The 23,813-nt window shown below is 42.3% G+C and overlaps 1 protein-coding gene across 1 annotated transcript in view; it reads right to left on the bottom strand.

Annotated features, from left to right (window-relative positions):
- Positions 1–23,813, bottom strand: part of LOC113015603 (uncharacterized) — a 79,760-nt gene that overhangs the window by 47,258 nt on the left and 8,689 nt on the right. The window contains exon 2 of the mRNA XM_080297098.1: positions 1,100–1,170. The gene's annotated coding sequence lies outside the window, so the exon portion shown is untranslated. The remainder of the gene's footprint in view (positions 1–1,099; positions 1,171–23,813) is intronic.

Raw genomic sequence — 23,813 nt, 5'->3', positions numbered from 1 at the left:
TTTCACAGGTGCATAAATGCTAAAAACAACAGACTGTTGCTCAACGACAGGATGGCTTCATTTTATCTGATATAGATAAGAACCTTCTTGGTCTTAAGATGAACCTGTGTGCCAAGATCGGTTGCTCAACTCTTAATGATATGGGAGGAGTTTGTGGACAAAGAAACAAACCAACACACAGAGAAACAGAGATTTGGTGCATTACGGTGAGATTAAGACTATTAGAAGTTTGTTTAACTACTAAGTGAATATGGAGTGGTTTATTGTCCCCTCGGATGGTGCCACAACACGAAAGAACAAAACAGATAAAAGCAGGAGGCGGAGGAATAAATAGTAGAAAGGACAAAAAGAAAGGAAAAAGAAACAGAAAAGATAGAGTGGGAGAAAAAAAAGGGCGCTACATCGCCACCTGCTCCAAAAGTCGATCGAGCCGTCAGCAAACTTGTGACAGCCAGCTCAGCCGGCGCTGACAGGCAGCGTAATGCATCCCGCGGTCTCGCTCGGCTTGGTGTCGCTCCCACTGAGAAACCACCAACAATCTGTTGGCTATGAGTCGCTAACCGCCAACGGCCGCATGCCATCACAGCTACAGCCTCTAAATAGAACCCAATCAGCATTGTTTCCAAGTGAAATAAAGTATAAAAAAATCAGAAGATCAGGCTTTTATCTCGGTTTCGCACACACAGGCACACAGCAGCAGCAGCAGCTCACCCTGAGTGAACCGTGGTGGCTGAATAATCAGGGGTGTCTAGACGGAGCACGTCACAAAGACTAAAGGTCATCAAACCAGAGGAACAACAGCCCCTGGCTTATCACAGCATCACTTTTTTCATATTCGCCGTCCTTCGAATATGTCAGCAGCAAATATTCTCAATCTGTGCCAAACAAAAGAGAATGATACCCAGGGAGATGCTGATTAGAGATCATACACACAATCAGACAAGGAAGAGGAGAAGAAGAAAGAAAGAAAGCCGGCACTTTTTCTCTTGAGAATTTTCCTTTTTTCCCCCAGCCTGTATAATACTGAGCATGCACATCATATTTGTAGCTGTAAAAGCAGCTAGAAAGGGACTATATAATATAATACACAGCATCTTACCTGGTGGGGCAGTTATTCCAGCTTTTTGTCTGCAAAGAGGACACAAGGGGGAGGGGGCAAGGCAGCGGCTTCTGCAGAGAAAGAGAGAGGAAAAAGAAAAGAGATGAAGAGGTGAGAAGAGGAGAGAGCAGGAGTCAGAGGGGCAGCGCCACGCAGACGAAGAGATGCCTTTTTGTCAGCAAGCGGAGCTGGCGAGCACGCCGCTGCAGATTACGCACTCCCTCTCATCCACACACACAGAGGACCGGCACACTGCCTCACAAAGATCTCCCCTTCACCAGCACGCACACACACACACATACAGATAGTGCTGCAGACAAGCCAGTGTCTGCATTACATTGGGGTTGGGTGGAGAAAAGGGGAGGGTGGAGATGTACACAAGAAATGTGTGTGTGTCAGGGCTACATTAATTCATCTTTGAAAGGGATATGAAGCTCATCAAACCCCCAGAGGGAATTAAGTTCCAACATAAAAGACCATCTCCATCCAAGAAATTTCCAGAAGTGTGTTTCATTCTCTTCCCTGTTTATCTCAGCCCTACACATTACAAATGCATGAAACATTTTAACATGACAGTATCTGTGTGTGTGTGTGTGTGTGTGTGTGTGTGTGTGTGTGTGTGTGTGTGTGTGTGTGTGTGTGTGTGTGTGTGTGTGTGTGTGTGTGTGTGTGTGTGTGTGTGTATCGTATGTACAAAGGAGGGGTGCAGGGTTTGCCCCTGTGGTGAATAATTGCTCTGTCCTGGTGCTCATTTGCAGGCATGGCCAAGTGCAGCAGCAGCAGCACCGAAACAAAGACAGCGAAGGGGAACCGGAGGGTGAGGGGGGGGATGTCTGTAGACTGCAGAGGCCGGACCAGCAGAGCAGAAGCACACACAGCCCGGTTTCACCAGGCCTCCGACCTCAAACCACATGAAATGAAATATATTTAGAGTGCAGAGGCTAACAATGGTCTCGGGCCAGTAATCCATCACGTGAGCTACTAGAGATGTCAAAGATGTTAATAAATACAGGGATTATGAGCCGAGCGCTGGAGTGGCTAAAAGCCTGAGTGAGTGCAAATTTGAATAATTGGAAGGGTGAGTGGATTTAATGAAACAAACGACAGGTTCAGATTTTTTTCTTGGTCAGAATTTGTCTCACTCAGGTCACCGCAAAAAGAACCAATGACTTCCCATTTATAACGTGACTCTGATATGCGTCATAATTAGGAATTAGCCTCAACCACACACACCTAGAGACTGGTTGGCAACCCCTGGACAACCCCTGGTTGCTAGGGAGTGATGCTTATTCCCTGACCTGAGTGCAGCCAGAACCTCGTAGATTTGAAACAGAAATTTAGGAATTCCTTGACAATGTCACGGTTCTGGGTCAGTTTGACCCAGTATTTTGAGTTTATGTTTTGGTTTAATTTTGCATCAGGGATTGTTCTCTTGTGTTAATGATTATGATGTTTATTATTAGAGTTTCATGTTTCTGTTTATTTGTGTTAAGGATTTGTTCTCGGTTGTATCTCACGTTTAGTTTAGTTCAGGTTCCATGTGTCATTCTCTGTCTGTCTCTCAGTGTCAGGTCTGCGTCTTGGTGTAGTGTTCTCGTTTCCTGTTTTATTGTGAAGGTCTGCGTCTCATGTGAGTGTGTTCAGTTTTACCTCTGTCTCGTCTTGTTGATTATTCCCAGCTGTGTCCACCACCTGTGTGTAATTCCCCTGTGTTTCTCTGTGTGTATTTAAGTTTGTGTCCTCTGTCTTTGTAGTTGCTGGTCCGTCTGCGTATCCACCATGTTTCATCCGTGTGTTCCCTGTTGTCATCATCATGTACCATCGTCTTCCTTCCTTCCTTCCTTCCTTCCTTTATGTTCAGGTTCGTGTTCTTGTTCTTGCTCTGTAGTTTAGTTGTCCCAGTATAGTTTAGTTCTCCATTTTGCCGTTTGCCTCTCCATATTTTTGTGTTCAATAAATCACCTTCACACCTTCACGACTGCCTGCACTTGGATCCTCTTTTTCCTTTTCCACATGGCTCTTCTCACTCGCTGTGACAGACAAATAGTTACAGACTTGCTGCAGTGCAGCAGTTTAAGTACAAAATGACAGCCTTGCTATTCAGCCTTTAATAAAGGAACATAACCCAAATACAACCAGTTGCCAACCAGTTGAATTGAGTGTCAAAGACGAGTAACGCTCACCTGCGTAGACAAACTCAGACTGACTGCAACAACGTGACAGCCTGTGTTCATAAATTACGTGGCAATTATGTGTGAACCTTCATCAGTGTGAGAGCGACTGCAGTCACTTTGAATCAGACTGTGATTGTTGCCTTCCTCAAGGTAATCTGTGCAATCACCATCCATCCAAAGTGGTTGCCCAGAGGCCAAGAGTGGTTTAACTCTGGGCAGCCAGGCGGTTGCTGGTTTCTGATAGCAAAATATTCAGTTTAATAACGAGGTAGCCACCAGTTGCAAGGAGGTTGCTGCCCCATTTTTACTATAGCGTGACCGAGTCTTTAGCTAGTAATCATGGGAGCGCATTCAAAGACTAAAGACTTGTTCTCATAATATCCAACCGCACATCCATTGCTTCTAATCGCAGACGATAACGTTAGCAACTTGCTAGCAAATATAGGAGCATTTACTGTCTAATGATCTGGAGTTTGTGGAGACCAAGCCTGAGCTAAGCTTACAGTAAACAGTCCATCTTTGATACAGGGTCTTGACTTTGCAATATAAAATCTAAAATGTACAAGTTTACAGTTTCTATAAGATGACCAAAAAAAAATGCTATAAAAAGTTGATGGTCTTTATTCTGAACATAAGCATTTTTAAAGGACCTGCCCTTTAAGGAGCCAATAAATTAAGCCATTAAAGTAAAACCAGTACAACCACATTGATGTCAAGAGACACTCCCTGACATGATCGCCAAACCTTGGAGGCCAGTGAGGTTGATGTGAAGCTGAATCACAAAGGACAGAGTCATTACGGTTTCCAAAACCACTTTAGAAGTTAGAGGCTGTGCTCCTTCCACATCCTCTCTTAGTCTCCAATGTGAAAAATTATGATATCAGCAATACATACTGGCCACCCTGCTCTCTGAAGATTTTCTCTTGGTAATTGAAAAACCAATATCGGTCGACCACAAGCAGAAAGAGCCATCAGCATGAGGCTATAATCAACCTGTCAGCATCGAGGTCTGGATCAAGTTTAAAGAAAACAAATGAGACATTTAAAATGACAGCTGAAAAATAATCTCAGTGTCAAATTAAAATATGAGCTCATATTCAGATTTCACCTCTTCGGGAGGGTTCGGTGCTCATCATGAGCCGAGCAACAAAGCAGATCCGTCAGAGTCTGAAGTCCAGAGAGACGGAAGAGATAAGGAGAAAACTGGATGGATGGAGAGACGAACAGAAGGAATGAAAGATTGGGGGAGGGAGGCTCAGATGTCCCTGTCAACGCCTCCAGCCTTTAAGGAGGTCGTGCCAGCACCGATTAGAGACCAAGCCTGGACCGAAGCTGCAGAGCCAGCTAGCACAGTCCGGTAACATCTAATCTCCCAGAAAGCAGATGTCGGTTGCGCTAACGCCAATATGCCACAGCCGAACTGTCAACAAGACACAGCGACAGGCAGATCACTCGTCATGTTGTTCACCCTGTGTTTAAGCCGCACACGTGGTTGGTAAAACAAATCAGTGCAAACAGACCTCAAATCTGCAGACTGATCCAACATTATGTCGATCTCACTGCACTGTTGGAAGCACAGGTTGGTCAATGAAGGTTGTGTTTGGCTTCTGTAAGGGCAGGGATAGCTCAGTAGGTAGAGTGGTGGCCCCATGATCGGAAGGTCGGGGGTTTGATTCCCCTGAACGGCTACCCTGAGGTACCCCTGAGCAAGGTACCGTCCCTACACACTGCTCCCCGGGTGCCCAGTGGCTGCCCACTGCTTCACTGAGTGAATGGGTTAAATGCAGAGAGGGATTTTCCCCACGGGGACCAATAAAGTACACCTTCTTCTTCTTCTTCTGTAAGACTGGGACAGAGCCAAGTCATCATGATCTGGCTTGGCCGAACTGATCACCGTGACTTCTGTGCAATCACCCCGGGCTCCTTCAGCTAGGCGTGGATGATTTGGTCCTGTATGAAGAGCTGCTGGATATCCCTGGACAACACCCAAATCATCACAAGAATAAGGCTGGAAGAAAAGTCTTTTAAATAATGTAATTTCAAGATGTACCTTCTCTGATCGAGTCTCTAACTCTTGCCTTTAAAGCAAACACCTGCCAGATTGGAAGCTGAACGCACACATACACAGACAGGGATGGATTAGCACTTGAGGGAGGTTCTAAAGCAAATCACTGCAGTGTGAACTAATTCAGCATCATCTGCTTCTCCAGGATAGCAACCAGCTGCTGACTATTACTGGAACTGATATATATACAGACTTGCCTGAGTACCATCATAAGATACCCAAAAGATGACAACTCATCTTCTGAAAGCATGAGGAAAAACAAAATGCAGCACTAGCACAAATTACGTTTGGCTGAGCGAGCAAATTTACTGCAGGTGCTTCGAGGACAAAACAGCAGCGATGGCAGCCTCGGTGCTTCAGTGTCATTAGGGCTGTGATTGCGGCTCCATTTTATTTTGTATAACTCGGACTGCTGTAGCTTATGAGAGTGCTGAGAGGAGTTAATATGAATGCAGATATCGATTAAAGATTACAGCGAGTGCTTTGGGAAAATAAGGTCAAACAAGTGCGAGATAAAGGGAATGTGGAAAGCTAATCTTAGGTTTAGATGTTCCATCGATGTTTTCTGACATTTTAAAGGTTATGAGATGAATCAGGATAACAAATGGCAGCTTAAAGAGGCAGAGAAATTTTTTATTACGGCACATCTATAAAGCTGTGTAATGCAACAGCTAAGATGTCTGATGCAACTTGGTCAGACAGATTACATCCATCAAGGCGAGGCTATAATCTCCTGTGATTGGTTGTTTCACTGTCCGGAAACGTTGGAAAGAGGTGGCATAGCAGCTACATGGGTCAGTTTGGAAAATGTTATTTTATTAATCAGGAGTCCTGAAACTGCGATTTTACACCCATGAAATTGCAAGTGGTTCCAACAAGCATCTACTGTAAGGACTGGTTTGTAAAAAAAAAAAAATCAAACAACAGTCTCAAAGCTCTTTGTCCAAGCAAGAGCTCAAACCTCAAAGTCATCAACATTACTTACAAAAAAATGTAACAAACCCACACACTCCAAGGTATTTGTAAAGGCTTTTCAGCTTTGCTTCAACACAAACCTGCACGTTCACTGACTAATGACTGACGCTTTATTAGCAAGTGAGCATATGGTTTGATACTACAGTTAATCCTCTATTTTGAAACGTATAAACTAGTACGATAAAGATGTAAATTACTGAATATGATCCAAAATGAGGGAGTGCACCTATAAACTCAGCAGGATAGTGTTTAGAGAGGTCAAGACAAAAAGTCGTTTGACCATTTTTATTAATTTATCTTTTTTACAGCCACAGCTATCGCCATCTGGTGGCCTTGAGATAAAATGAATCTACATCTACAATATGTTTTATAAGGTCTATGGAGGCAGTTGACACTTGTTCTGTTATTTGTTCTTACAAAATTTATACAAACAGCATTATTTATTCATTGATAAAAATTTCCTCTAGAATGAATGGGAATAGAAGAGTTAAAAATGAAATAGTGGAAATACTTAAGTAAAATCCCAGTAGAGACGAACTCTTATCACCAAGAGAGTCACACTGGGTAAAAGAGTGCAAATTCCTCAATCAGGAGGGGAACTTCAGAGTGAAAGAATTTATTTCAATAAGAGAGCAGTGATAATGATTTAGAGACTCTTTTATAGCCTGCCTGGCTCTGGAAGATGATCAGGTAAGTCTTCAGTCAATAACTAATCATAGCAGACACAACAATGCTAAAACCCTCAAGCCCAATCTAAGAGTCCAAGTCTTTTTAGTATTTTGGCCTGCTTTATAAAAAAACATAAAGGTTGCATTCATATGTTTCCTTGTTTCCTCTTACCATGTTAACTCCACGCTAATACTTTCACCCAGACGTGGACCTAATAATCGCCTGTGCTGGCACAGTAATGGCTGAGGATTGGATCACCGCTAGCATCAGCAGGACGGCGGGAGCAATCTCTTTCCAGCATGAGGCTGACGTCCAATTCAAACAACAACAACTGCTCCATTTAGCTCGAAATAGAGGGAAACACAGCGGCATCTGCTTGTTTTGTTGTTTGCTTTAAACAAGTAGTAAATTTGATTTAAGACCGTGGAAATCTAATTACTCAAATCCCTGCTGATTTAACTGTCTGTTTAATGGTTAGCAGGAAGTCATCCGTCCCAGAGATCACCAGCAACTTCGTCCACTGAGGATAATTATGATTATTACATTAAAGTCTCTCCTTTAATACAATATCAATTTGATTAACTTGCTCAAAGGTTTCTCTGGTTTTGAGTCTCACTCTGCTTCAAATTTGCCTATTGGACAAAAATTTTCTCTCCTATGTTTCTGCCAAGGCATTCACTTATTGATGTTTGCTCTAGGACGCTTTGATGTTAAGAGGTCAAAGGTGACTCTGTTCAGACCAAACATATGAGCTGATCCGCTCCATCCCTTAAGAGCCTTCTGTATATAGACACAACAGCGTGACTCACACAAACACCACTGCGTGACATCTTATCCGAGCCGTGTGCGCTGCAGACAGCATAAGAAGTCATTAGACATCCACTGATTTACCACAAAGACAATTATTCTGCACAATCCTATAGCTCACAAATGTTCCTTGCTTTATATTCATGTCTGGTAACATCCTAATTTCAGATTCCAACTATCTGCACTTCAGTTAAGATTTTTAGGTTACTCTGTTGCTGGTTCACACCATCCATCCATGTTCTGCCATTTCTCTGGGCCTGATATGGAGGGGCATCAGTGTTAGTACAAATGCTAAGACTTCCCTCTTCCCAGCAATAGTTTTCCACCAAGCTCCCTAGCCAGTCGAGAGACATAATCATAGCATGTCCTTGGTCTTCCCCATTCTCTTAGTGTTTGGACATACATTGAAAAAAATCACTCGGAAAGTGTTGAGGACCCAGCCTAGTCAGATACCAAACTACCTTTCCTGGGTGGCCTTCTTTTGCTGTATCTAAGGGTAAGCCTGGAGTCCCTTGAGACGCAGATCATTTCCATCACAACTCTTACCAGTTAGTGAGAGTAGGAAAGTACAGTATGAGTAAAAAATTAAACTTAAAAAAGGGGTTTTCTAAAATTCAGCACAAATTCAGGTCTCTATCAGCATGCTTTGTGGACTTTCCAGTCAGCCTAGGAAACATAATAACATGGTTAAGCTTACAATGACAGCTTCAGTCATCAGCAAAGGTAACTCTACACTTAAAAGCCACAGATCAGCAAAATGTTCAATTCAGCTGTTTAAACCTTTAAAACTTCAATCTCAAATTCCAATGCCCTGTTCAGGTCTCCTTGAGGAGCTTGACGTTTGCTCCCCACCTTATTCGCTTAGTCTAAACTCTGCAGTGAAGTACACCAGACACCAGTCAACACTTTAAGGGAAAAAAAGAAAAAAAATCTTGTCCTTCTGTTGAATTTAAGCCTTGACTGCCTAAAAGCTACTTCTGTCACCATCTATGCTTCTATGTAGTCATATATTGCTTTCTGACCTGCAGGAACATTTTCGTAGTTTCAGTGATTTTAATAGCTCTAGTACGGTCTCAACTCGCTGTAGGAGCAGAATGTCTCAGAAAACTGTTCTTTTGTGGTCTTTTTTTAGCTGCTACTATAAAGTAGATACTTTATTATCATGAGAAGAGTCAAGCACATAAATACAAGAAACTATCACAGTCAAACAAATGTTTGCTTTTCCTTATATACTGCAGATAGCGGATACTCAAATACCCAAATAACCACATGAGTTTTTAAGACAATGAATTAATTAATAAAACAAATTAATCTCTGTGAGTCAAAAGCTCAGGATGCAGACAGTGTTTTCTACTTTGAATCTGTGACACAAAGGGAAACCAGTGTCTTCATGCATTATTGTATGGAGACGGTGATAAATAGGATGGACACAGTCTGCTAATCAGTTTGTGATTGGATGTAGTCACAGTGGCAGTTACATGCAATCTGTTTGTGATATTACAGTGATGAACTGTGATGAAACAGTGAAAAACAAAAGTCTGTTGTTGTTTATATGCAAAGATATTCACATTAACTTCTTACATTCAGAGTCCAGCCACAAACTCATAGATTTTAACCAGAAATACTAAAAATAGTGACTATAAATAGTGACATAGTTGCTGCAGGATGCCAATTTATCTGCAAATTCAAAAAGGGGCTTGGGAGTCTTGTTTCTTTATTCCAAAGAGATGGGTCACAGACAAGCTGTACTCATCTGAACTGACTGACTCAGATTAATTGCAGCATGCTGGCAATTTGTCTGCATTTATAAATTAGACCAGTCCAATTCAGACCACAGCTGTCTGGACACTGGTTGCCTCTCGCCAGGTGATCTATGCATTCGCCCTGTGAAAGTGATACCCCAGAGGTTGAGGGTGTTGAATGTTCACTCTCTGACCAGCCAGTTGGTGGCTGCAACTACTTGCAGTTGGCTGCCAAATGCAAAAAAGTCACATCCAATCACCCAGCCATCACTGATTTTTTTCCAAGTCGTGAGGAGGTTGGCGTCCTATTTTTACTCTGTTGTGACCGAATTGTTTAAGGAAGGTGGCAGGGAGTTAAAATGTGACCCGAAGCATCAAGGAATAAGATAAATAAGGATTCTTTTGAATTGCGACTCTATTAGGGTCCAAAAATAGAAAGAGCTGGTGATAAGCAAAATCAATCCCCTTTCACATCTGCCTTAAATAATAAAATAAAACATAAAAAATGACCAACAGTGAAGACCAGGCCTTATTGAGCCAATATGAGGGTGAAAATAAAACATATTGACTTGTCAGAGCCAATTATAAAAATCATTATGAACCAAAGACTGACTATCGTCCCAGAGTTGCTAATATAATGTGAAAGCTAGGAGGAACAAAACATGAATAAACGAAGGCATGTCGTTCCCAGAGGACCTGTCTAATGGATGGTTACTTCCTGAATGCCTGTTTCATGCTCTGCAACATCAGTTATTCAGTCTAACAAGCTAAATGCTTTAATGGTTGGCATGAAAGCAGATTATTTTTCCCCTTGACAAACAGTAGAACATATCTTCCTCCACAAAGAGGGTGCCATACTCCTTTTACATCCACACACCAGATGAACTGTGATCCATTAATGTCTTAGGAAACTGTTTATTATATTGACACAGTCACCCTATCATTATTCAAAAGGCACAATTGCAAGAAGGTTGGTGAAAAGCTCTTGAGAGCATAAAAGCCTGAGTGGCTTGTCAAAGTGCAGCCGTACTTGTTTGCCGCTGCCAAGAGTAAATAGCAGGCGGTCCATTTGCCAAAAGAGAGCGTCAGACCATCTCAATGACTGGCTTGCCATTCATAACAAAAACCTCAAAATGTGTCCTGTAACTTACAGTGAGTGCGTGGGAATGTCCAGTCCTGTGCAACAGTTGGACCACCACAGGATAACATATCGAGTGTGATGGATTTTTCCCTTTACCACCCAGCAGGAAGGCCTCAGGGGGGTATATATTGTTCCATCATTCACATAATACATGCACACACACACACTGGCAGGCTAAAGATGGCCTGAGTGCGCTACTCTCGGACTGTCATTCCTCTCAGATATGAGCAGAGCACAGGAAATGCCTCAAATGTGAAATATGCCTCAGAGAGGCCAGTTTAAAACAGAGACGTGATTTGAGGAGAAAGAAAAGAGAGGAAGTGGAGGGGTGGGTGAAGGAGGCTGATGCTAAGACTGTGGGGGGAATTTAGGGGTTACACGCAGTCAAGTGTTTTTATGGACTTAAATAAATTTGTGCCTGTCTGAGGGCGTGTGCCTGCCTTACAATAAATGCTGTATATATTAACTGTCTGCAAGGTTTGTGCGAACACTCTAGCTTGCATGTGCCTGGCTTTACACTAACCACAGGGTGTAGCCGAAGGCTTTGAAGTAGTTCCTACACCCTGGGCTGAACTCTAACACAGGCTACTGTACAAGATCCTGTATTACCCCATGGAAAAATCACAACATGCTCTCTATATTCCCCTTGTAAAACTTCACTAGGCAGAAAAGGCTGAAAAAAGGGCAAAAAATAAAGTATAGGAAAACTGTGCATTTTTAAAAGAAGAGCCAATCACATTTATTTCCAAGCTTGAGATGGTAAATGGACTGTTATGGACTGTAGCTCCTTTCTACTCAGCTGAAAACTTAAAGCACTTTATACTACAAGTCTCATTCACCTTAATTGTATAGTGCTTTGATCTATGCCTAAGCTCTCAGCCTAAGTCACACACTCTCTCACACTCTGATGGAGGCATCAGGGGCAAGTCCGGATTCAATATCTTGCCCAAGGATGCTTCAGCGTGAGGACTGAAGGAGGCAGGGTTTGACTTTACCAATTAATTTTTTGTCTGACCAGAACAGCCGAACCCAAAGATATTTAATTGACTTTATATAAATCATACACTGTTATAAAGAGAGTAAACCTTGTGCATGCTAACAATAGCCAGAATGGCTTCAGGAGGTAAATCTGGATTTCTTCAAATTCAAATTCAAATTTTATTTGTCACACACACACAACCATACACAGTATGACATGGGGGTGAAATGCTTGTAGCTGTACAATGCCCGACCATTAAATGACAGAAGAAAAGTTTTACAATATTTACAAGTTAGTTTACTACAAAATTTACAAATTAACTTAGGAATTTACAGTAAAGAATGTGCAAATAGCAGAAGAGATTATAAAGATTAGAAATTATAGGAATTCTTCTTCTTCTGGTGAGTATTAGGTATGGAGCCTGGCCAGCGACACCCAGCAACCTTTGTGCGTATTACCCGACTGGCTGGCAAGTGATTTCTTGAGGTTACAGTTAGTAGCTACCGTGAAACTTGTCACAAAGAGGTATTCAGTGTTACACCGAGAACATTCTCAGAATATCTTTGATTGCACATTGTCGCAGTTTCCTGTATTGTATAAAGGCAACTTCTTTGATGCTATTCATCATCCAAGCTGAAGTGAAACTCGAAAACATGTGCTGTAGCCCGAAAACGATGAAGGTTCAAGGTTCAAGGTTCAAGGTTCTTTATTTGTCACATGCATAGTTATACAAGTATAACACACAGTGAAATGTAGCCTGACACGCTCCTCGACATGTGCAAAAAAATGGGGGTGGGGGGGTGTAGAGGAAGAACATTATATATATATATAGTATATACATTGGGTGAATGTGCAGTAGTAGCATGAATGTTCATCTTTAAATTAAAAGCTGTGCCTTGATGTTGCAACAGATTGATTTGAAAGAGAATGTTCTTTGTTTCTAGTTTGCGTTGCACTTTTCATGGTTTCAATATCATTAGTTTGTAATTATTTAGAGACAAACTGGCATCTTCCATGAAACTACTGGTGACTGTTCGACCTGGAAAGCAATCCCAAAATTTTTAGTGCAGAATCGTATGCTGCTTTGTGACCACTTGTAGCGGAAGGCCACAACCTCCAGTGACTACTCGCCATCTGTTTGGTCTCCTTGCAAACGGTGGTTGCCAGATGGTCACCAACAGTTTTCTATGTCTGTTTGACTGAGCCCATAGCTTATCTGGAAACACAGGCAAATAAGTGACTATGGAATGTAGAAGCAGCTGGCTAACCTTGGCTGGCTTTCTAGCCAATCCTGTCAGAAACCAGATCAGTTTTCGTTTTTCGTCTTTCTGTGATGTGGTAGGAGCTGGTTGTTTGCTAACATTAGCATTAGCCAATGTGGAAGTGCCTTAAACCTGCATTTTAAGCTAATGACGGGGAAGCTTCACTGCTTTCCCAACCCTTTGCTGATGACTTTGGGGGATCAGTCGCTAGTTTGAGGTCAGTTTCAGGAGTTAATTTGATAAATGATGGCCCTTCTTTTGATTAGAAAAAAGTGAATCCACTGCTACTCATATTGGACAGATGACTGTTGAGCACTCAAAAGGCTTTCTTACTGCAAGTTTCATTCTTCCAGTCACACACACACACATTCATACAACATTGTTTATCTATGCTTTGGTTTGCCGTCCTGTTTCTAAACCCTGAGATAACTGACTTCAGGACTCGACTGACAAATAATTGATATCACACTGGCTAGAGCCATCTTGTATCGAGCCAATACTGCTGCATGCTGTTATTAGCAATGCTGTAGGGGAAGAATGGCATTTAGGCAAAATGCTTACGAGCAAGCATAAATGTCACATCTTTTTGATTTTGCAACAAATTCCACTTGAGTGACATGCCTCACAGAAATCAGTCGATCCGTGAAAGTCTAATCTTTTTTGGGTTTGGCACATTGGCAATTAAAAAGCGCTCGGAGAAATGCTACAAACTGCACCTTAAAGAACTAAACTGCCTGTCACAGCAACTGTGCTACCTCAAAGCTCCAAACGTCTCTTGGAGAACATCGGCCTCAGGTGCTCATTTTCCAACTGAAGCCGTCTCTCTCTTCTGCTTTACCTGCAGGGTGTCTGAATGCAGCAAAGCAAGCAAATAATCAAGCAAACAGAACAAAGGTCAGAGATTTTGCACAAGACTTAAAGCGCGCACAGCAAAGGCAAACTAAATGGAAATGAGGGTGGCACAATGAATCAAACGTGCCAAAAGAGGGAAAAGTAACTTCCACTGTTGCTTCCCTTTGTTGCTCTGCATATGCCTTGAGTCTTTTACTAATAATGCAAACTCTCTGTGGATCATTTCAGGGGCAGATTACTAGCAAAGAAAAGTAGACAGAGGTAATTTGTAGCAGGGATGTCCCCATTTCAGAGCCTTTTACTGCTCAGGGGAGATCTAAACCTTGGCTTCCACATGCCATCTGTTCTAAATTAGCACCTACGCAGGGAGCGCTCAGATCTGGGCACCAGTGGTCAGACGCTGAGGTTTAGAGTCCTGAAGCTCCAACAGCACAGGACAGCACTAAGCTACTGGCAGAGAAAGAGTGAGCTCTTCTTTTTTCATGGTTTATATGCAAATAAGCAAGAGCAAATGAGCAGCAGAGGTCGCACAGTTGTTTGGACAACGTACCAAATGACTTCCTGAACAAGTTGCAGTTGAGTGCTGAGCAAGAATAATAAGGCAGATTAAGCACAAACACATAAAATTAAGTACACCAATAATCGATTCAGGAATGACTATTAGCAAGGCTTTTGGTGGACTGAATTATATTTAAGTCCAGATGTTGGCTTGTTTCTTCAGAGAGAAGTATGAGGGAGAGACGATAAGCCCTGCAGAGCTGCTGTGGCGTCCAGGCTTGGAGGAGAGAGGACACATGTGTCACTGAGACTGAGTGAAGAGCGGAAGTTTCTGGAAGTCATCAGGCAGGGCGGAGGGGGCCAGCTGCACAGGGCTTTTACTGCAGTGGAGGAGGATGTCACAGCACAAAAACATCCACACACTTAGCATGGACGCAAGGTCCAATGATATACCGTGTGCATTCAAATATAGCAAATGAACACTCACACGTGCAAAATACTACTTGCTGAAAAACATAAAAATACGTTCTGGGCGAGAGAAAAAACACAGCCCATATCCTGGGCTGGCAGGTCAGCCGCCTGACATGCAAACACGCAGCCATGGTTAACACCAATAAATGACAAACACGTGGAAACACATCTCGGAGTTGGTGTCAACAGCTGTCACGTCTTATGGGGCAACTCTGTCATTCAGGCCGTGCGCAGGGAAACCGCCCTGTCAGTAAAGCGTCCAAGCCTCCCTCCTCCCATCCCCCACAACAAGAATGAGTCATGGTAGGCGACTCAGGAATTGAGATGATGTTGATTTTTTGGCTGTACTGTATGGGGGGGAAATGCAAGCAACACCCTCATGATAAATGAATAACAATGTGTTATGTTTCGACATCTATTTTTATTGAGAGTAAATCCTGGCGTCTGCCGTGGGGCCATACATGTGGTTTTGCATGTTTTAACCCATTTACTATAAAACAGACCATTTTGAAAACCACTCTGTTCCATTTTAGTGTTGCGGATGCAGCTTTCCCATTGTTCCCAGCAGCTGGTTGTTTTTATGTATATCTGTATGGTATGAAAACTGGTTACTATTTCAAGTGAATGTAATTCTGAATTTATTTTTGCATCAAAAAAACCCTAAAACTCATATTTTACTACAAATTAGCATCCACATTACTGATGGTTCTTTTGTGCTTCTTTTGCTTAAAAAGCACTATGCTTATTTACAGCTCCATATTTTTATTCTGGTACTCTAATAGAGTGGTTTTGTATGATTTACGGTTCAAAATAATCATTTATTGGACTTTGGTGCAACCACTCAGTGCACCCTGAGTTGAACAAGCTGGTTGGAAACATGTTGGAACCAGTGCGGAAACCTGGAAGCTGATATATATTTTGGTCATGTTCCAAAATAAAGTTATTCTGGGAAAGAATTTGTCTGAAACTGAGTAAAATATCAAGATCCAAAATTCCAAGTCCCACTGAAGCTTTTTATTTCTGCTTTTATAAAGAAGACGTGGTTAAAAACAGAGGACTGGTATTAGTATTAAATACTGTTAATAGCCAAAAGAGTAATAATATTAGCAAAAATACAGTTACAAAAAACAAAAAATAACAGATGGACAGTGTTCATGTCATCTATGAAATGGAAAAGTTGGCCTTTAGTCTGAGATCCAGAAGAAACCCGTATACACTAAATAACATTAATGATATATGATGTACCCGATAGGTTTGTTTGGCAGTTTTTTTCTTTTTGCGCATTAAAAATAATAAATAAAAAGAAAAAAATCCAACTTAGCTTCTGCCCCTTTAGGAACACTGTCTTGTGATTGTCTGCTCCTCCTAAACAGCAGCTGGTTGGGGCTTATGTGCCTGGGATGACCACATAAAGGCTGTCTGGTCTCTATGACATCACAAAGAGCTAAGAGTAAGAAAAAAAAGGCCCAAAACTGAGCGTTTCTAGTAGTCTGAAGCCTGAACCTTTGGCTCTCTGGGCTGTGGCAATTCTAGTCTGCTAGGACGCTGAGCAAAACCTCTGCAACCAGCATATATCACCATTAAATCATAAATAATGTGACATCAACAACACGCCCACTTATGTAATACTGTCCAAAGTGTTAACTGCTAGCTTCTATGCTCTTTGAAGCCTGCTAGCTCTGCTAAGAAATTGTCCCCTCATATCCCAATTTACTAACTCCCCACTCGACTGTCATGTCACAGCCTGCAGACAGAAAACTTGTGGAAGCTATTCAAATATCTCTTCCCCTATATTTAAGCCGGTATGCGCAGCATTTAATTATTGAGCATTTTATTTAATCATTTTTATCTACTCCACTCACCACAAACTTTCCTTTTTTTTATAACACTCCTCTTTCTCTTTTTTCCTTTTTTTTTGTCACTCCCAAAAGGATAACACGTCTTTGTTTTCATGAGACGAGTCCTTATTGTTGTCATTTAAACAGAGTCACGCATGCCACTTGCAGTGGGAGTACATGGAGTCGGGCAGGGAGGTCACGTCTCTCCAACTGACTTTGCAAACTTTGCACAATGTCGCTGCTGTAGTTTAAAGATGATCAGCCCTTAGAGTCCCCCACCAATGTAAGCACCAATGCCAGTGTATTCATATGAGAAAGTCTGGAAAAGCGTGTGCTATTAAATGAGAAGATATGCAAGGGTTTAGTTGGGGTGTGATTCGAAAAGAGGTTCCAGAATCGTATGCCTGCAGGATTATCGAATCATTTCATCAATGTTGGCACGTTTTATCGACAGCAACAAAGTGCATAACATTGATGTCTAACTCATAGCAGTGAGCTTTCCTATGCTTCACTTCCACTCTGTGCTCAGGACTCGGCGACAGTCACAGTTGCGGTGAAACTGAAAACACGAGCAAGCCTTCACCTGGTTTTAATATTGTGATTGATTGATGTAGTACACCTGAAACTGTGCAGCATGTAAAGTAAAAGCAGCCAGGGAGCTTAACCTTACACTGCAGGCACTTCCACTCTGTCAACATCAACGGCATCGATGTTGACATGGACTGGATGACAACCAACTCAAACGGGTTCTCTTTAAAACTGCATTTTAATAGCAAACATGAGTAGTCAAATTTGTGCTCCCCGTGCGCATTTCCTGTCATCGGGAAGCATCGCAGCAAAGCCTTTCACCTTGAGGTCCTCTAAGTGCACACTATTAGTGTAAGTGATACAAGCAATATTGTGGTTAGAGTGAGAGGAGAAGCAGGGGGAGGTGGTAACATGTTCAGCCCCTTGAGGCTGGAGAAGCAGCCAGATGAGTTGGGGGGTGGGGATGTTGTTGAATGGGAATCAGTTATGAGTTTCCATTAACAAAATAGGATGGAGTGAATACTGAAGATAGAGTTATTAAGATAAAAGAGCACAGGTATAATACACCAGCAGGGTGGGAAGCCAATAATGACTTCCTGCACTTAAGGGGCTCAAGGCTGAGGTCATTCACCATTAACTTTACTTGACATTTGCATGCTTGGAGCCGGCCGTGGCTCAGGATATGTCTCTCTGATTACTTCTGCGGTCTCTGTAGACTCTGATTTGCGAAAGTGTCGAATAACAGAACGTGAAAAGTGGTCTAGTTCATGCCCAGTGAGGGTGTATCTGTCAGGGTTACATCTGAAGTCAAATCCAAGACTCAATCAAGAGTTCTGAATGACCCTTCAAAAATACTGAAAATTGAGTTGACCGGTCTCTTACATTGATCAGACAATAGGTTATGGTACTAAATTTGATTCAAGCAAAGGCTCCACAGTTTAATCTAGACATTATTCTAGTGCACAGCTGGGGACGCTGTGTGGGCTCCGTGTTTGTGTGGGGTTCAGGAGGCTGCCGTTATTACTGCAAAGATAGTACTTTGTTTCCATGACACTGAGATGAGTCACTATGGCTACGGCTCCATTGGGGAACAAAGTCAAATGAATAAGGAAGACCCAAGGACGGCGGTGGTGCTCTTATTGACAGAGAGGTGATGTGTTGGGAAATAAAAGCTTGGTACTCTATGAACTTACAGACGGTGTTAAAATGATGGTGCTTTATCTTTTTGAAGGAAGCTGATCCTATTAACCCAGTACTTTTGAATTCTCGCTTATAGCCAAGGTCATAATGAAAAGGCCTGAGTCATTCCCAAGAAATCCGATAACAAAAAAGAAATGAAAATATCATGAAAACAACTGCGAGGTAAAGATTTACCAGTTGTCAACGATGCTTCTGTTTTAAACACAACTGAACACAAACTACAGTAACAATACAATTTATTTACCACACCTATTGTTCGTTTACTTCGGTTGAAGTCAGTTGACAAGTTTGCAAACTTGTAGACTTTCCTGCTGTTTTGTTTCTTTTCACACAGTAAAATCCAAGCGAACTCCAATCGAAACAGTATGTTCTGTCTGTTTACTGACCAGATGTTTGAGGAAGGAGCACAATTAAATACTTTTATATAAATATTTTGAGAACATGGAGAATTTAGATTTCTCAGATAGTTGCTAACCCATGCTTACCCTTGAACATCTATGGTGCCTTGTTGGATCCCAGAATGCAAAGGATACGTTAGCTCAAACTTGCAACTTACACCAGGTGTTAGGTTGGACTTGAACCGCACACAATTTAAACTGACTAAATGTCACAGGTGTGAACCCCCCCTAAATATGCATATAGGTGATATCTGTACATGCATATAGGTCTCCCAACTGAAGACTAGAATTATTAAGCCAATAGTCTATAGTTATATTTAAAATATTTCATCATCAAATATTTTCATTCAAAATGGTGATTTCCTATTTTTTGTTTAAAAATGATCTAAATGAGTTTCAATTTAAGTGTATGTACCAAATAAAGAATAAGAACAACAAGAAACAGTAACACCATGACAGAAATCACACGCTAAGCTTGAACTCCTGAGTCGCACACAATGCTGTGCAACAGCTGAGTTAATTTATTATTTATTTGCAACAAAAGTGATGATACAATCTTCTGCAGGTGAGTCCATCTGTCAGAAAGAGACACCGAGCACTCGTGTCAGTGCATCATCAGCATTCAGAGCGCCGCAATCGCCGGCTCTGCAGCAGAGTGACATCGTCTCCAATGCAGCTGACTGAGTGTCACTTTGGCTTTGCACAGCTAGACACACACATATGCATACCCACACCCACAGTGGCTGGAATTCACACACACACAATCAGCACTGCCACGTGCAGACAGAATGATGCAGGGCAGCATTAGCCAGACCGGGTGTTGTGTTTTCATTACACAGATGTGGATGCAGATTAAAGCGTCTTGTATCTCCAGCTTTGTGGTTCCCAGCACAACTGGTTCACATGTCTTTTGATGGGATGCCACCCAGCACAGGAAATAGCTGGGCCTGAGAACATACGAGCTAAAATAAAGTAAAAATGCACTCCGCGTCTCCCCCAGTTTGAAAAGCACAGAGCTGTGCTGAATTTGTGGTGGGAATACGACAGATAAAGGCTGGTGGAACCAGGACGTTGTGCGTCAACGATCTGAAGGGTTTACTTTCCTGTTTGTATTGGCTAGTTCAGTTTTCATCTGATCTCAGGCTGGGGGAGGCATGAGAGGGGCAGGGTACTCTGTGTGTACTTTCAGAGGCGTTTATCACAGCAGTTATCAGGGCAGCAATGCTTTCAATCATCGCTTATTTACATTTTTTATTTTTATCTGGGGTTCAACGGCTTTTATTGAACTGCACCACCCATTGTTAGTGTGCATTACAGTGGGACAACATGGCTAAGTCGTTTCACTATCTGCCTTCTGAGCAAATGCGTTTTGGCTTAGTTCCGGATGGGGAGTTGGTTCATGCAAAAATAGATGGCCATATAATGTTGAACACAGAATTGCCTTCTAAACACAGGCTACAATCACAAGGAGGAACTTCCAGCTGCGAGTGCCAAAATACACTCTATTATGTCATCCTGGAGATGCAAAATCCAAGCACAGTCCCACACACAGCACCAAGCCGGAGAACTGTTCCCACTCAAACAAGTGGGAGCTAAACTTGAGGCGCTCTAAACTTACGTGTAAATCACATCTGCTTCATTTGATCGGCTAAAAGACCAGCAGCTCTAAGCGGGCCGCGACGGCGCACCGGTGGTGATTAACTCATCAGGCTGGAAGGCTCTTTGATTGAACTTACCAGGGGTAACGCAGAAAATGAGGTCTTTTATCCTAGGGTCCAATGGCCCTGCACAGAATCTGCACACAGGGATCTCTATAGATGATCCCCATGTGGGGAGAAACGGGGTGGGGGGTGGGGGGTTTATAATGCTGCGCCTAGATTAGGGTGAAAGGGAGGCAATCAGCCTGGCAGCCCCTGAGGACACATCAAGCTTGTGGTTTTTCTCTTGGACAGTAAGGCATCATCATGGTAGAAAGCAGATGGCGGAGGATTAGCATCTGAATGTGGGCATGAAGATCCACAGGGGTCCCCCCCCCACACCGCTACTCCTCCTCCTCCTGCATCCCCGCAGGGGATAGGTGAGCTGAGAAAAAGACGAGCTCTGGAAGGACAAAATCAATAATTGGAGACCCGTGGTGCGCAGACAAAGGAACCGATGGAAAGCTGGTGGATTTACACAGAGAAGCAGCTAATTACGTTGTCTTCCTCAAAATATTTTTACTGCGGGCTTCCTATAACAATTTCTGGGTGCAGAATCAGAAGGATGCGCAATACAAAAACAAAGCCAGAGATGGCGATCGAGCTCAAAGCTGCCGTAGACATGGTAAAAAAAGAGATAACATCAGGACACATCCCACGTAAAGCTGCTTTTGAAGTTCACGCCTGTGCTGTTTGGACTTGGTCTGAGGGAAAACATGCTGGTATCATCAATGAGCTCTATTTGTAATAAAGCGTTTAAGCTTCACGGCAAGGTAAGCCTACTGAAAGTCATTTTGGCACAACAGAAACGAAAAGAAATGGTAGAAGAAAAGCAGATATGTCTAAAAACATTGTGCAATCTATACCGACTCCATGCACAGCGGGATTTCCCCCCTAAGCTTCAGTAACATAGTAAAATACTACCTCTCAGGCCTCTGCCTGAAAAAATGGCAGGCAGTTTAGATGCAGAGGTAAAACACAGAAGACAGGTTTGCTGCTCCCAATAGACCCAGAACCTGAATGGATTTGCTATAAAACCTTAAAAAAACACAGTGAATGTAAGTTTTACAAGAAAACAGGGGCTATATATGATGTAGAAGGCAAACTATATAAGTATGACTCAAATAATAAATAAAAGGATTGGAAATATGGAAAACCTTTGCAGCCAGTTGCATCATGTACAAATGCTGAATTTCCCCAAAACCTTCTGCCTTCTTCTTTTTCTATGTTCTTAGCTACAAGTTTCAAGCACTGCAGACGTGCCATGTGAAAGCATGCGGCTCCGATTCTCCAGTTTATTGCCCGTTTATCACCAGATACTGTCAGCAGGCACACTGAGTCAATGGCACCCAGGAATACAAATCTCTCCTTAAGAAAAAAAAATGTCACCCAGCTCATTGTGGTGGAAAACAACAGTCTCCTTCCCGCGAGGGGGGGGCATTCGCAAACATCTGTTGACGCTCCTAAATAAAGCTTAAGTCTCCTTTTTCTGTAGAGATTTATGTTGTTTGATTTAATGAGGTGACCCGAAGTAGTGAAGTCTCCCCATCCCACCTTCAGTAGACGGCACCTTGGGGACAACTCAATGCAGCTGGGCCATTCAAAGTTCAAGATTAGCTGGAATTATGAGGAATTACAATACAAAAAAACAAACAAACAAGCAGATATTCTTAATTTTATTGATGGTACTGCTTGTAGACCAATCAGCGGATTCCCAGATCCAGTTGAAGGTGTGTGGAGGAAAAGAAAGGAACAGCGAGGAAAGGGAACATTATGCTGTGATAAAAAGGACAGAAAGGCTTTTTTCTAGGCTTCTGTCTGTATCTTTTTTTTTTTACAAGTCGAGGCAGAGACGCACAGAGGGGCTACACACTCAAAGAGGGTCATTCCTTTGAGGGGCTGGTTTCCATGGCAGGGGTTGCCCTGGTGAGTGGGAAGGGCCTTGATGGTCCCAGTGGAGCAATAGGCCCCTGTCAACAATTCAAATCAATAGAGAAAGTCCAGGTTGGAGGATACATGTGAATAAGGCTACGTTCACACTGCAGGTCTTAATGCTCAATTCCGATTTTTTGATCAAATCCGATTTTTTCGTCTGCTTGTTCACACTACAACTAAAATGCGACAGCAAACACGCTCTAGTGTGAACGCTCAAAGCGGCCCGCATGCGCAAAAGAAGACTTCACACACAACGCGCTCTGTTTAGACCCAGAGCAAACAATATTGTTTGACTGATGGCCCTTAATATAAAGACTTCAAACTTTACGTTTCCCAATTTTTTCTTTAAGTTATTTTGTTATTTACATAATAATGTAGATAACCTAATAATGATCCTTATTGCTGTTTTAGAGAGGAGCGGTGCTTCAAAGGATAGTTACAGATTTCTGTCAGAATCTGCAGATTATGCAGTACAAATAAAATGTTAACGTTTCTCCAACGTTGTCTTCCCAGCAGTTTCACCGATGGCCAGGAAGCGTTCGCGATGTCGTATCGGGCGCTTCTCCGGAGCTGATAATTGGCTTCTGTCTTGTGTCAGTGACGTAAAAGACAGATTTAATGCGACATGACCGTTCAAACAGCAGTCGCTTTCTAAAACATCGGATATGTATCGGATTCAGTACCACATACGAAAGTGACCCAGATCGGATTTGAAAATATCGGATTTGTGCCGTTCACACTGTCATACCATGATCGGATATGGGTCGCATAGGGTCAAAAAAGTCAGATTTGATGCGCTTTCGCCTGGGGTGTGAACGTAGCCTAAGTGTTGCACTAGAGCCTACAGCTTCACTATTAATTGATCTGTCATGTCATATATAGTCAATTTCTTGCCTACAAACATCAGAAAATTTTTACTTTATTTAGTCATTGTGGCTCTAATGCTTTCATTATCTGTTACTGATTTTGACTTTGTCTACAATTGGAAAAACAATATATGTAAATGACTGCTATTGGAGACATTTCCTAAGTGATCCCCTACATGACCTCCTAATAGGTTATTCCTGTCTTTGGTGGGGAGAACAAATAAACACAACTAAGGCTGCATTAACTCTATACCCCTTTAAAGCCTTCCAGGAGTCATGTAACCTTGAACAACTTTTCTGATCTGACCAATATCTGTCATATTTCAGGGCTGCTTATAGGACAAAATGACTAGGAAGTTATTGAGGCCGGTCTCTCCCTATGGAGTTACCTTGGAAACGAATCTAATGGTTGTCAAACCCCGTCTTTTAATTTTTACTGAGGTCTCAAAACTTGCCATTAAGGGTACAGGAGAGATTGTCAAATGCCATTATGGGGGAAAGACTTAAGGTAGTACAAGACTTCCAGGACAATAATGAACTGTACATCAGCGGTCCCCAACCGTTATTGCGCCACGGACTGGTTTATGCCCGACAATATTTTCACGGACCGGCCTGTA

The sequence above is a fragment of the Astatotilapia calliptera genome, chromosome 23 (assembly GCF_964374335.1).
Source record: "Astatotilapia calliptera chromosome 23, fAstCal68.1, whole genome shotgun sequence".
In the NCBI taxonomy this organism is placed as follows: domain Eukaryota; kingdom Metazoa; phylum Chordata; class Actinopteri; order Cichliformes; family Cichlidae; genus Astatotilapia; species Astatotilapia calliptera.
This window is presented reverse-complemented; position numbering and strand designations above follow the sequence as displayed.